The sequence below is a fragment of the Hemitrygon akajei genome, chromosome 6 (genome assembly GCF_048418815.1).
Source record: "Hemitrygon akajei chromosome 6, sHemAka1.3, whole genome shotgun sequence".
Lineage (NCBI taxonomy): Eukaryota > Metazoa > Chordata > Chondrichthyes > Myliobatiformes > Dasyatidae > Hemitrygon > Hemitrygon akajei.
The window spans coordinates 132,607,776-132,620,878 of NC_133129.1; the positions used below are offsets into that span (position 1 = coordinate 132,607,776).

The 13,103-nt window shown below is 42.0% G+C and overlaps 1 protein-coding gene across 1 annotated transcript in view; it reads left to right on the forward strand.

The window, feature by feature from the left end:
• The first annotated feature begins 3,180 nt into the window (after positions 1–3,180).
• The window catches only part of LOC140729479 (oxysterol-binding protein-related protein 5-like), a 131,370-nt gene continuing 121,447 nt past the window's right edge, over positions 3,181–13,103 (forward strand). Inside the window, exon 1 of the mRNA XM_073049260.1 lies at positions 3,181–3,199. The gene's annotated coding sequence lies outside the window, so the exon portion shown is untranslated. The remainder of the gene's footprint in view (positions 3,200–13,103) is intronic.

Sequence of the window (13,103 nt, forward strand, 5' to 3'; positions counted from 1 at the left end):
GTGCCAAACTGTTTTCTGCCTTGTCCCATCAGTCCACACTTGTATCATAGCCCTCCATGCCTTTCCATCCATGTCCTTATCCCTAAAATGTTGCAATCGAACCTGCATTCACCACTTCTGCTGGCAGCTTGTTCCACATTCGCACCGCCCTCGGAGTGAAGATGTTCTTCCTCAGATCCCCATTATGACATTACATCACTTGTCATCACTTTATTTTTGAATAACAGAGTGAACGGTAGGTGTGGGCTTTAGACATCTGCTCCATGTAGCTGAGAGTATGAATTAATAGCTGATATGAAGAAATAGTTATAGAGTACAGCACAGAAATGGGCCCTTTGGCCCATTGAGTCTGTGCTGAACCATTTAAACTGCCTCCACCCATTGACCTGCATCGGGGACAATAGCCCTCCATACCTCTACTGTCCCTGTACCCTTCCAAACTTCTGCTAAATGTTGAAATTGAACTTGCATGCACCCCTTACGCTGACAGCTCGTTCTACCCTCTCACGACCCTCTGAGTGGAGATGTTCCTCCTTAAACTTTTCACCTTTCACCCTTAACCCATCATCTCTGGTTTGGTTCCACTCAACCTCAGTGGAAAAAGCCTACTCACAATCATCCTATCTATATCCCTCATAATTTTGTATAGATAGATAGATAGATAGATACTTTATTCATCCCCATGGGGAAATTCAACTTTTTTTCCAATGTCCCATACACTTGTTGTAGCAAAACTAATTACATACAATACTTAACTCAGTAAAAAATATGATATGCATCTAAATCACTATCTCAAAAAGCATTAATAATAGCTTTTAAAAAGTTCTTAAGTCCTGGCGGTAGAATTGTAAAGCCTAATGGCATTGGGGAGTATTGACCTCTTCATCCTGTCTGAGGAGCATTGTATCGATAGTAACCTGTCGCTGAAACTGCTTCTCTGTCTCTGGATGGTGCTATGTAGAGGATGTTCAGAGTTATCCATAATTGACCGTAGCCTACTCAGCGCCCTTCGCTCAGCTACCAATGTTAAACTCTCCAGTACTTTGCCCACGACAGAGCCCGCCTTCCTTACCAGCTTATTAAGACGTGAGGCGTCCCTCTTCTTAATGCTTCCTCCCCAACACGCCACCACAAAGAAGAGGGCGCTCTCCACAACTGACCTATAGAACATCTTCAGCATCTCACTACAGACATTGAATGACGCCAACCTTCTTAGGAAGTACAGTCGACTCTGTGCCTTCCTGCACAAGGCATCTGTGTTGGCAGTCCAGTCTAGCTTCTCGTCTAACTGTACTCCCAGATACTTGTAGGTCTTAACCTGCTCCACACATTCTCCATTAATGATCACTGGCTCCATATGAGGCCTAGATCTCCTAAAGTCCACCACCATCTCCTTGGTATATCTCTATCAAATCTCTCCTCAGTCTTCTGTGTTCCAGGGAATAAAGTCCTAACCTATACAAGCTTTCCTTATAACTCAAGTCCTCCAGACCCAACAATATTTTCTCTGTACTTTTTCAACCTTACTTACATTTTTTCCTGTAGGTAGGTGACCAAAACTGCACACAATACTCCAAATTAGGCCTCACCAATGTCTTATACAACTTCAACATAACATCCCATCTCCTGTACTCAATACTTCGATTCATGAAGTCCAATGTGTCTTTACGACCCTATCTACCTGTGATGCCACTTTCAACAAATTATGGACCTGTATTCTCAGATCCCCCACTCTATAGAAGTTTGTCAAAGTTTTATGTGTCATACCAAATCTTCACAAGCTCCTAAGCAAGTGGAAGTGCTGCCGTGCTTTTTTCGCATTTGGACTTGCATGCTGAGCCAAGGACAGGTCCACCAAAATAATCACACTGAGGAATTTAAAGATGCTGACCCGCTCCTCTTCTGGTCCTTTGAGGAGGACTGGCTCATGAACCTCTCATTTTCTCCTCCTGAAGTCAATAATCAGCTCCTTGGCCTTGCTGACATTGTTTTCATGCCGTCACTCAGCGGCATTTTCAATTTCCCTCCTATATACTGATTCATCCTACAACAGTGATGTTATCAGCAACTTGTGTGCTCAGCCACACAGTCATAAGTATAGAGTGAGAAGACCAGAGGGCTAAGCACACAGCCTTGTGGTGCACCAGTGGTGATGAAGATTGTGGAGGAGTTCTGTTGCCAATCCAAACTGACTGGAGTCTGCAAGTGAGCAAATTGAGGATCCAATTGCACAAGGAGATACTGAGGCCAAGGTGTTGAATTTATTAATTAGGTTTGAGGGGATGATGGTACTGAATGCGGAGTTGTAGATACAGAACATCCTGATGTATGCATCTTTGTTGTCCAGATGTTCTAGGGTTGAGTGAAGAGCCAATGAGATGGCATCTGCTGCTGTGGATCTGTTGTTGTGGGAGGCAAATTGAAACAATATTCAGTCTTAATTAACTGACTCATTACAGGCAGGATCTTCCACACATTTGCTCCTAAAAAAAACCTCTGAAAACTATTTGAAACTACTGCCACTGGGTTTTGTGGTAAATATTGCATGAAGATCTTTTGCCGAATTATAGAAGGCTACATTGGAGCCCTTTTCTAATACAGCCATTTGGGTGTTCTTTCAAATTGATTCTTCTTTGCAAAATATACGAAGAGACTCTGTGGTCAGAGCCTCTTGCTAACTAATCAGCCTCGGTTAAGAGATCACTTCTTGGAGGAGGCACTTTTCTGCCATATTTTGGTTTAAAATTGGATACATATATCTTATAATTAGTCTTCTGAAAAATTGGTTTGCTTAATGGTTTTCTAAACAGAAATTTAAACATTGAAATGTTGTGGATAAACATACTATTATTACAATTGTACCCTCCAGCAAAGCACTTTTAACTGTAATATACTTGGCATGTAATTAGTATTTGGGAATAAAAATATCCTTTGTTTTTTAATTTGACAAATGATTTCTCTGGTGTATTTAATCCTGTAGTTTTACCAGCGTATCTACAAAGGATTGTGCGGCAGATTGTGATCCAATACTGCTAAAAGCATTTGCCTTGTCTGGTTTTGCACATCACAGACAGTTCAACCAAGGAGCACAACAGCTCTGGAGCGACCTTTAAAATTTGCCATCATGAGACCTGTTCCGATAAGTGAAACCTTCAGAAACCAGGAGTGGACCAAGATTTTAGATGCAAGGCAATGGAAGGTTAGCGTCATCGATCTCTGCAGCTGTCTCTCAGCCTACTTGACTTATTTTTGTCTCTGATAGCTGACTCCATCTGTCACTGCTACCTCTTTCAGTGAGTCTTTTGGTGCCTCTGTCCTTTTTGAGTATTTGTTAATCTTTCTGTCTATGTTTCACCTTCCTTTGCTGCTGTCCACTGTGTTTTGTTGCTGATGGGAAAATTTTGTTTGTGTGTGCAGTGTGACAGAATGGTAGGGCAAGGCTGAGAAATAGAAAATGGTGTGAAGTTCATTTATTTAACACAAGGCTAAAGTAATGGTTTAAAATAACAATGGGTTACAAAATGGATCACGAAATGGATCAAAGAGGGAATCCCCATCTGTATTTCTTTAAAATAAGAAGATATCGTTGATCTTGGGGTCAACGTTGATCGTTGATTCCTGCAACCAGTCAGAGAAGGATATTTAAAACATTTTGAAGTGAGGTGAGGAAATCTGAACAGTGGGATTGATTATTGAATGTAGGGTATTACATGGGTGCTGATAATCCATTGCTAAAGGTGAGGAATATCAACCCAGGATCACTGCTGCCCACATTGGGAAGTTTGACTATTTGGTGATCTCGGGTGTGAACTTTCAAACATGTCAAGTAGCATTGTTGTTACATCAGGAATTCTGAGTTAACTGTAGGGAATGGGCATTACAACCTTGTGTTTAATAGACCTTCAGTCCTTTCGTATCACACCTTGTAGGACACCTTGATAGTCTAAAGGGACTTTGAATCAAATGTTCATGTAAGTTTGGAAGAAATGGGTGGACCTTATTCAAACAGACAAAATCCTAATGGAGTTGATGGGGTGGATGTTGAGATATTTTCACAAGTGGAGAGTCATGAACAGATACAAGATAGGTGGCCAATTATTTAAAATTGAAAACTTCTGTTGGAGGATAGTAAATAAATCTGGTGGAATTCTCTGCCAAGGGCATGGTCAAGACCAGGCCATTAGATATACTTAAGGTGGAGATGGGTCGAAAGATCAAGAAATAGAGGTGTATGGTCCAGAAGAAGAGCTGAGGCCAGCATTGATCAGCCACGGTCATATTGCACAGTGGGGAGGTCCTGAGGGCCATGGTACCCACTCCTGATCATTTTCTGTGTTCTTGGGAATCATGTAAAATCTAATCTTGTGCATGCTTTTCGGTGATGTCATTTTGGCTTTGGACATGTAGAGTTGGCAGGGCTGTAGTTGTTGCGTTCATTCTGCAGACAATCTAGAAGATTTATTATGTGTTGCTCTGAAGTCTGGATGCACTGTGTGTGGAATCTTTCCCCTTGCTCCAACCCCACCTCTTCTCTCTCTGTCCCACTTCATCATTGGCTGTGAGATTAACACATTGGGGGGAGGGGGGGAAGAGAGACTGAGCACTGACTCTTCTCGTTGAGCAGATTGAAGCTGACCTCATTTGTTAAGCTTCCTTTGCTTTGATTATCTTTTCACTCTGCATTAAAATGTCATCTGAAGACCTGGAATGCTGAATGGACAAAATGAGCTTCATAACAATTATTAGAGGATTTTTCCAAATTCTGATTTCAGTATTTCGCAACTTCCCGGATTCTGTGATGATGTAGAGTACCTGGAGTACAAAGTGTGATTTTTGATTTTACTGATAAAGATGCTCTAAGTAGATAGTAACTGGCCATTACAATTGGTTACAAAGTTGGGGAAATAAAAAATCAGCCAGAATGCCCCTCTCAATGGTCTAAGTTGGCTTCTGTTATCAAGGATCTTTGTGGGGTTTGGTACAGACAGGATCAGGTAGGATAGATCAGCAACAAATTGCATTTGTATAATAAAGCAAACTTCTGGACAGCCAACATTGGGTAGAGAAACAGCTTTTCATGTCCTTGACCTTTCATCAGAACTGCCTGGGAAGAGTGTTTTTTTTAAATGGGTACTGTTGCAGATAGCTCAACCAAAATAACCACACAAGAAGCCTGTGATGCCTTGTGAGAAATCTCTGATCCTGTGGTAGTTCTATATCCAGACCCAGCAGACAGAGATTGGGAGCCTTCATAAAATATTAAACTTTGTGGAGGTATTTAAAACCAACTGAAATAAAAAATCTTTTGAAAAGTTTTGCGTCAGTAGCCAAGAGAATTGGAAAGTAATCATTTTGTAATGACCTCTGCTGCTTGAGCCAGTCCTCACCGGAGGATCGGAGGTGGTGGGGATCAGCAACTTTAAATTCCTTAGTGTCATTATTTCAGAGGATCTATGCTCAGTCCAGCATGTAAATGCCATTACAAAGAAAGCACAGCAGCACCTATACTTCCTTAGAAATTTGCGAAGATTCGACATGACATCTAAAACTTTGACAAACTTTTGTAGATGTGTAATGGGGGAGTATATTGACTGGCTGCATCACAGCCTGGTATGGAAACACTAATGCCCTTGAACAGTAGTGGATACGGCCCATTCCATCATGGATAAATCTGTCCCATCATTGAGCACATCTACATGAAGCGTTGTTGAAGGAAAGCAGCATCCGTCATCAGGGACCTCGACTACCTGGGTCATGCTCTCTTCTCACTGCTGCCATCATGAAGAAAGTAGAGGAGCCTCAGGACTCTCACCACCAGGTTCAGGAACAGTTATTATCCCTCAACCATTAGGCTCCTGAAGCATGGGGGATAACTTCACTCAACTTCACTTTGCTCCATCATTGAAATGTTCCCACAACCTATGGACTCACTTTCATGGACTCTTCATCTCATATTCTCAAAATTTGTTGCTTATTTATTTATTTATTTATATTTTCTCTTTTGTATCTGCACAAAATATTGTCTTTTGCACTTTGGTTATTTGTCTGCCCTGTTGAGTGTGGTCTTCCATTGATTCTATTGTGTTTCTTGGATTTGCTGTGTATGCCCGCAAGAAGACGAATCTCAGGGTTGGATATCAAAGAATGTACAGTATATGTACTTTGATAATAAGTTTAATTTGAACTTTCAACTTTGAAGAAGATGCTCTAAACCTCCAGAGGTTTCCATTTGTGTATTTGTACTGGAAGGAGAGATGAATGGTGTAGGTCTTGGAGTGACACTTGAACCTGCAATCTTCTGATTTTGAAATGAAGAAAAAGGTTGTAATCAGAAATTAAAGTCCAGAGACTGGAAGGAGATTGTCCACTCTTTTATAATTCTTTTTTTTTAGTAGCTGCATGATATTTTTAATATTAGCTGAATTTTGAAGAGTCCTGGTTTAAAATGTCCAAATCAGCATTGAATGCACAAAGATGCACAACCACTCCACCCTCCCCATCATCCTCAACATGAGTACCCCCCAGGGCTGTGTGCTGCACAGCCAAACAACCAGATAATCATATTGGCAGGTTTGCTGATGACACAACAAGTCATGGGACTCATCACCAACGACTATGTGATGACCTACAGAGAGGAGGTGGAAGAGCTTGAGGTCTAGTGCCAGCAAATAATTTTTTCCTTAATGTCAACAAGACAAAGGAGATGGCTACTGACTTCAGAAGAACTCATACCACTCACCCCCTCCTTTACATTGGCAGCACAGCAGTGGAAACTGCAAGCAGATATCAATTCCTGGGAGTTAACATCACACTCAACCTATCATGGTCCCAGAACACATCCTACACAGTCAAGACAGCTCACCAACACCTGTACTTTCTGAGGAGACTGAGAGAGCTGGACTTCTCACGTCATTTATAGATGCACTGCCCTATAGAGAGTATCCTAACATGCTGCTTCACTGCATGGTATGGAAACTGCATGGCAGTGGACAGGTAGGATCTACAACAGTTGGTCACAACTGACCACCACATCACAACCATCAAGGACATGTATACAGAAATGTGCTGAAAAAGGACCAGCAGTGTCATGAAGGATGCCGCACCCCTGCCTCCCTCCCCCCCCCCCCCCGGCTCATGAACTGTTTCTCACACTCCTATCGGGGAAGAGGGTACATAATATCCACGCCAGGACCACCAGACCCAAAAACAGTCACTTTCCCCAAACACTAAGGCTGATCAACACCTCCACCCACTAACCCACCCCTCCACATGCCACCCCCCATCACTACTTTATCATTTCCTGTCAGTCACCTTATGTATGTACAGACACTCCTGTTCCTAGTGTCACTTTATGGTCATACAATCAATTGATGTATATAAGCTATCTTAAGGATTTATATTTATTGTGTTCTTTATCTTATTGTGTTTTTTTTGTGCATCATGGGTCTGGAGTAACAATTATTTTGATCTCCTTTACACTTGTGTACTGGAAATTATATTAAACAATCTGGACGTTACAATGGAAAGAATGGGGTTTTGACATCTGAGGGAAGGCATGATAGACTGGAGTGGTGATCTTGGGTGAAGCTGAAGATACACAATTTGTACAATGTTGGAAGCTGAAGTCCGTGTGATGCAAAATGCTGTATAAGTGGGATGTTGCAGATTTCCTCTTGAATGTTGTTTCAGGGGAACAAGGCACAAAAGATAGAATGATTCAATAACTACCCATTCTTGTAAAATGCTACATCCAACTGCAGCCAGGGTCAGACCAGACCAACCACAGGCTGCTGAGAACTCATCTGTTCCTATGTTACCTCCCAACTTGAATTAAACCAATGATCCCTCCGCCTCAAAGCAACAGTGTGCAGCTGCTGCAGGCCATCACCTGGCGGACAGTTGCCCACTGTAGCCAGCTCATTGATTGAGCTTGCCCTGAACCCCAGGCAAGGGAATAAAGGGAGCAAGCTGCAGTAGAGAGCACAGGTTAATGCCTTGGGAGAGGAGGGATGTAAAGAGCTGTAAGTTGATTGGTGAAAGAAATGCAGGGCTAGAGACTGAGGGAATCTTGTATTCCATCTGGGTGGCCTCCAACCTGATGGGACGAGCATCGGTTTCTTTAACTTCCGGAAATGGCCTCCCTCCCCTGCACCATTCTCTCTCTCACCTTAGCTCCTTGCCTGCCCATTTCTTCCCTCTGGTGCTCCTCCCCTCCCACTTTGTTCTTTCTTCCATGGCCTCCTGTCCTCTTCTGTCAGACCTCCCCTTCTCCACTCCTGTATCTCCCTCGCCAATCAACTTCCCAGCTCGCTACTTCACCCTTCCCCTCCTCCCAGTTTCACCTATCACCTTGTGTTTCTTCCTCCCCTCTTCCCCCCACCCCCACCTTCTAACTCTGACTCTTCATCTTTTCTTTCTCCAGTCCTGATTAAGGGTCTCGGCCTGAAATGTCGACTGTACTCTTTTCCACAGATGCTGCCTGGCCTGCTGAGTTCCTCCAGCATTTTGTGTGTGTTGCTAGGCTTTCGAGCATCTGCAGATTTTTTTGTTTCTGATAACTTAATGCCTTTCATATTTCATTCACATCACACAAGTGTGTGTAAAATTGATACAGTAGGAAGGGGTGGGGAACAGGTACCAACTGGAATGGCTTGGGGAACATGGTAGTGTGTTGGTTAGCACAATGTTTTATAGTACAGATGACTCTGGTTCAATTCCTACCACGGCCTGTAAGGAGTTTATACATTCTCCCCATGACCACGTGGGTTTCCTCCGGCTGCTCCGGTTTCCTCCATGGTCCAAAGGCATACCGGTTGGTAGGTTAATTGGTCATTGTAAATTGTCCCGTGACTAGGCTCAGATTAAATCGGGGTATTGCTGGGCAGTGTGGCTTGAAGGACCGGAAAGGCCTATTCTGCGCTTTATCCCCACAGATAAATAAATAACCTCTTCTCAATATTGTAATTTTTTTGCTGATCTATGTAAACACCTTGTTGCGGCTACTGTTGTCGTCAGTGGGGAAGCAATGCTGTTGATAACTGGGCAAGATGGTGTTAGAAACTGTTTCATTTCAATAAACTTTAAATTCGAAAGGGTATGGTGAATCCCAAAGTAAATGACTGTGGATGCTGGGAATCTGAAACACTTGGCAAGTTGTGGTGTATCAGTGGAAGAGAAACTGAGATAATGATGCATGTCAATGATCTTTCAACTGTTTCTGTTTCTCTCTCCACAGAAGCTACTCGCTGCTTGAGCTGCTGCATATTTCCATTATTTTGTGTTTTGATTTGTGGTTTGGTGTGGGTGAAGGAGTGGAATCTCTAACCTCATTTCCAGAAATGAATAGTGCAGAACTCCCTATGAAAATGGGACAGCATCATGTAGGACAAGATAATCCAGCATCTAATCAGCAAAGCGATTTAAGCTGTTCGGACTATGTAGTATATTTTTCGATTTAATTTTCAGCAATGTATTTTTGCATCGGGTTAAGGATTGCTTGATGTGTTCCTGGTTGTTTGGCAGGGGAAGGGTTACTCTGTGTGCAATTGAATGGAGTTCCTGTTTATTCAACAAGGTATGATTCAATACAACTTCAATAAAAATCCCCTGGGTTTGTTGGTGCCACTCAATAGTGTTGAGGGAGTAGAATTATATTTCCTGTTTATTGTTCTAATTGTGAGATCTAATTTTATGGGTGACTGGAGCTTGACTACTAATGGATAGGTGCACCAGGTTCAGCGGGTGCTGACCTGGTCCCCTCACTTGTAGGAGCAACGATACCTTCACCTCTTGAATTCTTGCAAAAAATTGAAATGAGAGCGTTGTGTAGTACAAATTATTATTTTAGATAATTTGCTTAATTGCACAGGTCAGTTAATAATGCAGAGCATTATTTTATGAATGTGTAGAATGACAGGTCGGCAAAGTGCAGCGAAGATTAGCTTAGTGTCTAGTACCAGCGACCGGGGTTCAATTCCCGCTCTTGACTGTAAGGAGTTTGTATGTTCTCCCGTAGGTTTCCTCCCACAGTCCAAAGACGTACCCGTTGGTAGGTTAATTAAGTTGTCCTGTGATTTAGGCTAAGATTAAATTGGGAGATTGCTGGGTGGCGCAGTTCTAAGGGCCGGATGGGCCTATTCCAAGCTGTATCCTGATAAATAAATAAAATAATATGACCTGATGTTTTTTCCCCCAGCACAGTACTGTGCAAAAGTCTTTGCTCATATATATAGCTAGGGTGCCTAAGACTTTTGAACAGTCCTGTATTTGTCAATGTGGAGCAGAGAGCGAATTTATAAATCGAGTGTGGAGGGTGGAGTGCTGCAGTAAGAGGGTTGCAGAGGAGTGCCGGGGTAGGGGATGCGCACATATCCATCCCAGGCAAGGTCGTTTGATTCAAGTAATTGATTTATTGATCATTACAGAATGTCTCCCTGATACTTCCCATTCACCCCCTTCTTCGCTTTCTCCCAACCACGATTCCCCTCTTCCTGTCTCCTCCCCACTCTCAGTCCATTATAGAGATCCGTATCAGAATCAGGTTTATCATCACTCGCATGTGTCGTGAAATGTACTTTTTTGGTGGCCTCAGTACAGTGCAAAACACAAAAGTTTTCGGTACCCTCGCTACTTTTCTGTGCTTAGGACATTTGCACAGTACTGTACATGTAAATGATTTAGAAGTTTGTGCTATTTGAAAGCAGTTATATGAGCTGTGTGGATAGCTCACTGTAACCATGTACCTTGCCATTGCTGCTGTTGGCATCTAATCAGGGACGGATGGAATTGCTGTCCATGATGTGTAGTTGTCCCAATGGTAGTTATTTAACTGTAACGTGACTGCTAACAGGTGGTTTTATGTTAAATATTCCCCTTGACTATACAAACCAGTTTCTAATTATTTTCCTTTCCTGAGAGGACTTGTGTTAGGATATTAAAACTTAATTATCAGAAGGGACATCACATTGATTAGAGAAAGTTAGACTCAGTTATACAGTGTGGAAACAGGCCATTCAGCCCAATCCATGCATGCTGACCAAGATGCCCATACCAACTACAGCAGTTCCACCTGCCTGCGTTTGGCAGATTGAAATTTTCTTTAAACATTGCAATTGCGTCTGCCTCTACAGCTGCTTCTGGCAACTTGTTGCATGGAATCATCACCTTTTATGTGGAAATAGTTTCCTTTCATGTCCCTTCTAAACCTTTCCCTTCTCATCTTAAATCCATCTCCTAGGACCATGGTGAAAAAGACTCTGACCATCTACCTTATCTACATCCTCCATGATTTTAATGTACCTCTCTTTAAGATCACATCTCAGCCCCTTAAATTACAGGGAAAAAGATTCCCAGTCTACTCACCTCTCCTTTATAACTCAAGCCCTCGGGTGCAGATAACATTGTTATGAATTTTTTCTGCAGTCCCTCCAGCTTAATGCATTGTTGAGACCGCACCCCAAATTCTGCAAATATGTATTCAGGTAAGGAAGAGTATGTTTGTATTGGAAGTAGTGAAAAGAAAGCTTGTTTGGTTGATTCTCTGGTGACGAGATGGATGAAGAAGGAGAAGTTTAACAAGGTTGGTCTATGTTCAATGGAGCTTAGAATTTGCATTTTAACTACAAGGGAGTCAAAAGGTTTGGAGAGCCAGCAGGAAACTGGGATTGAAATCAGAATTGGATCAGTTGTAAGATCTGAAATTGTTGAGCAAGCTTTGCTTACCCTACTCCGGTTTCTCACTACTAGATGAAGAGTAAGCTCAGTGCAGAGTGAAGCATGTTTTTATGCTCTCAAATGATCAATGTCAAAGGAGAATTCCCAGATCTTGATCAGTGTAATGTATCTGTTTTCTGCTCTAGCCATCCTGTTGCTCATTAACACTTCCAGTTTATTACCAGTCACTCCCGAAAGAATTCAGGCAGGCAAGCAGCTTCTGTAGGACCAAAAACCAATTAAAATCCATCAGAACTGCTGGAGGGTCTTCTCTGCTGAATTGGAGTTGGTTTTGCATCTTTGTGCCCCGTTGATGCAAACTAGATGACAGACTTGGGCAAAAGGTGCCCGTTTCATCCATTGCACCTGCTATCATTCCAAAAATAATAGCGATTTTAAAATGGCGTCCAGATAACTCACCATGCAACATCTCAGGAAATAGCCACGTTTGAAGGTCAATAGTTTCTGTGCACTAAATTAAATAATCAGCTTCGATTTTGTAATCTAGGTTTTATAAGTGAGAGGAAATCTGATCTTGAGACACTGAAAGCTACACCTTTGTGCAATCAGGCTCTTCATTTATTATTCCTAAAAGATAATGAGCTTCATTTTATTTTAAATAGAATTTCTTTTTTATCTGATAAGAAAAATTGCTGCAGGGATAGAGAGAGAAGTCAATTTACAGCTGAACTTGCCACAGGAGTGTGCGTTCCATCCATTGGGAGATTGTTTCTGGGAGCTTGAGTCTAACCAAGTTGCTCAAGCAGAAATAGAGTGTAATATATCTGAATATGATTTAATTGGAGACTGGGGAGATGTGACAGCTTGGAAGTTTTTGGTGTTCACTGTTGCAAATACTAGATTTACCAAAAACCACTTACTGCCAGTAAAGTGCTGTAGTAATGAGGACCCTTTCTCACCAATTTTGGCATTCCCCCATCTGTATTTTATCACCTCATGTTGACTAATGGGTTGTAGTAGAGCTCAACCCTGCTTGCAATTCATGGTAGAAAAGTCAAAGTTCAAAGCAAATTTATTATCAAAGTACATATATGTCACAATATACAGTACAACCCGAAGATTCATCATCCTGAGGGCGTACTGAACAAATCCACAGTAGAATAATAACCATACAATCAATGAAAGACCACACCAACTTGGGTGTTCAACCAGTGAGCAAAAGACACAAACTGCAAAAACAAAAAGAACAACAAAAAATAATAAATAAGCAATAAATATCGAAAACATGAAATGAAGAGTCTTTGAGAGAGAGTCTGTAGGTTGTAGGAATATTTCAGTGATGAAGGCCATCTGGGAGAAGGCACCAAAGCATTTGGGCTTTCACGACCAGACTGTGTAACAGTTTCTTCCCCCATGCTATCAGACTCCTC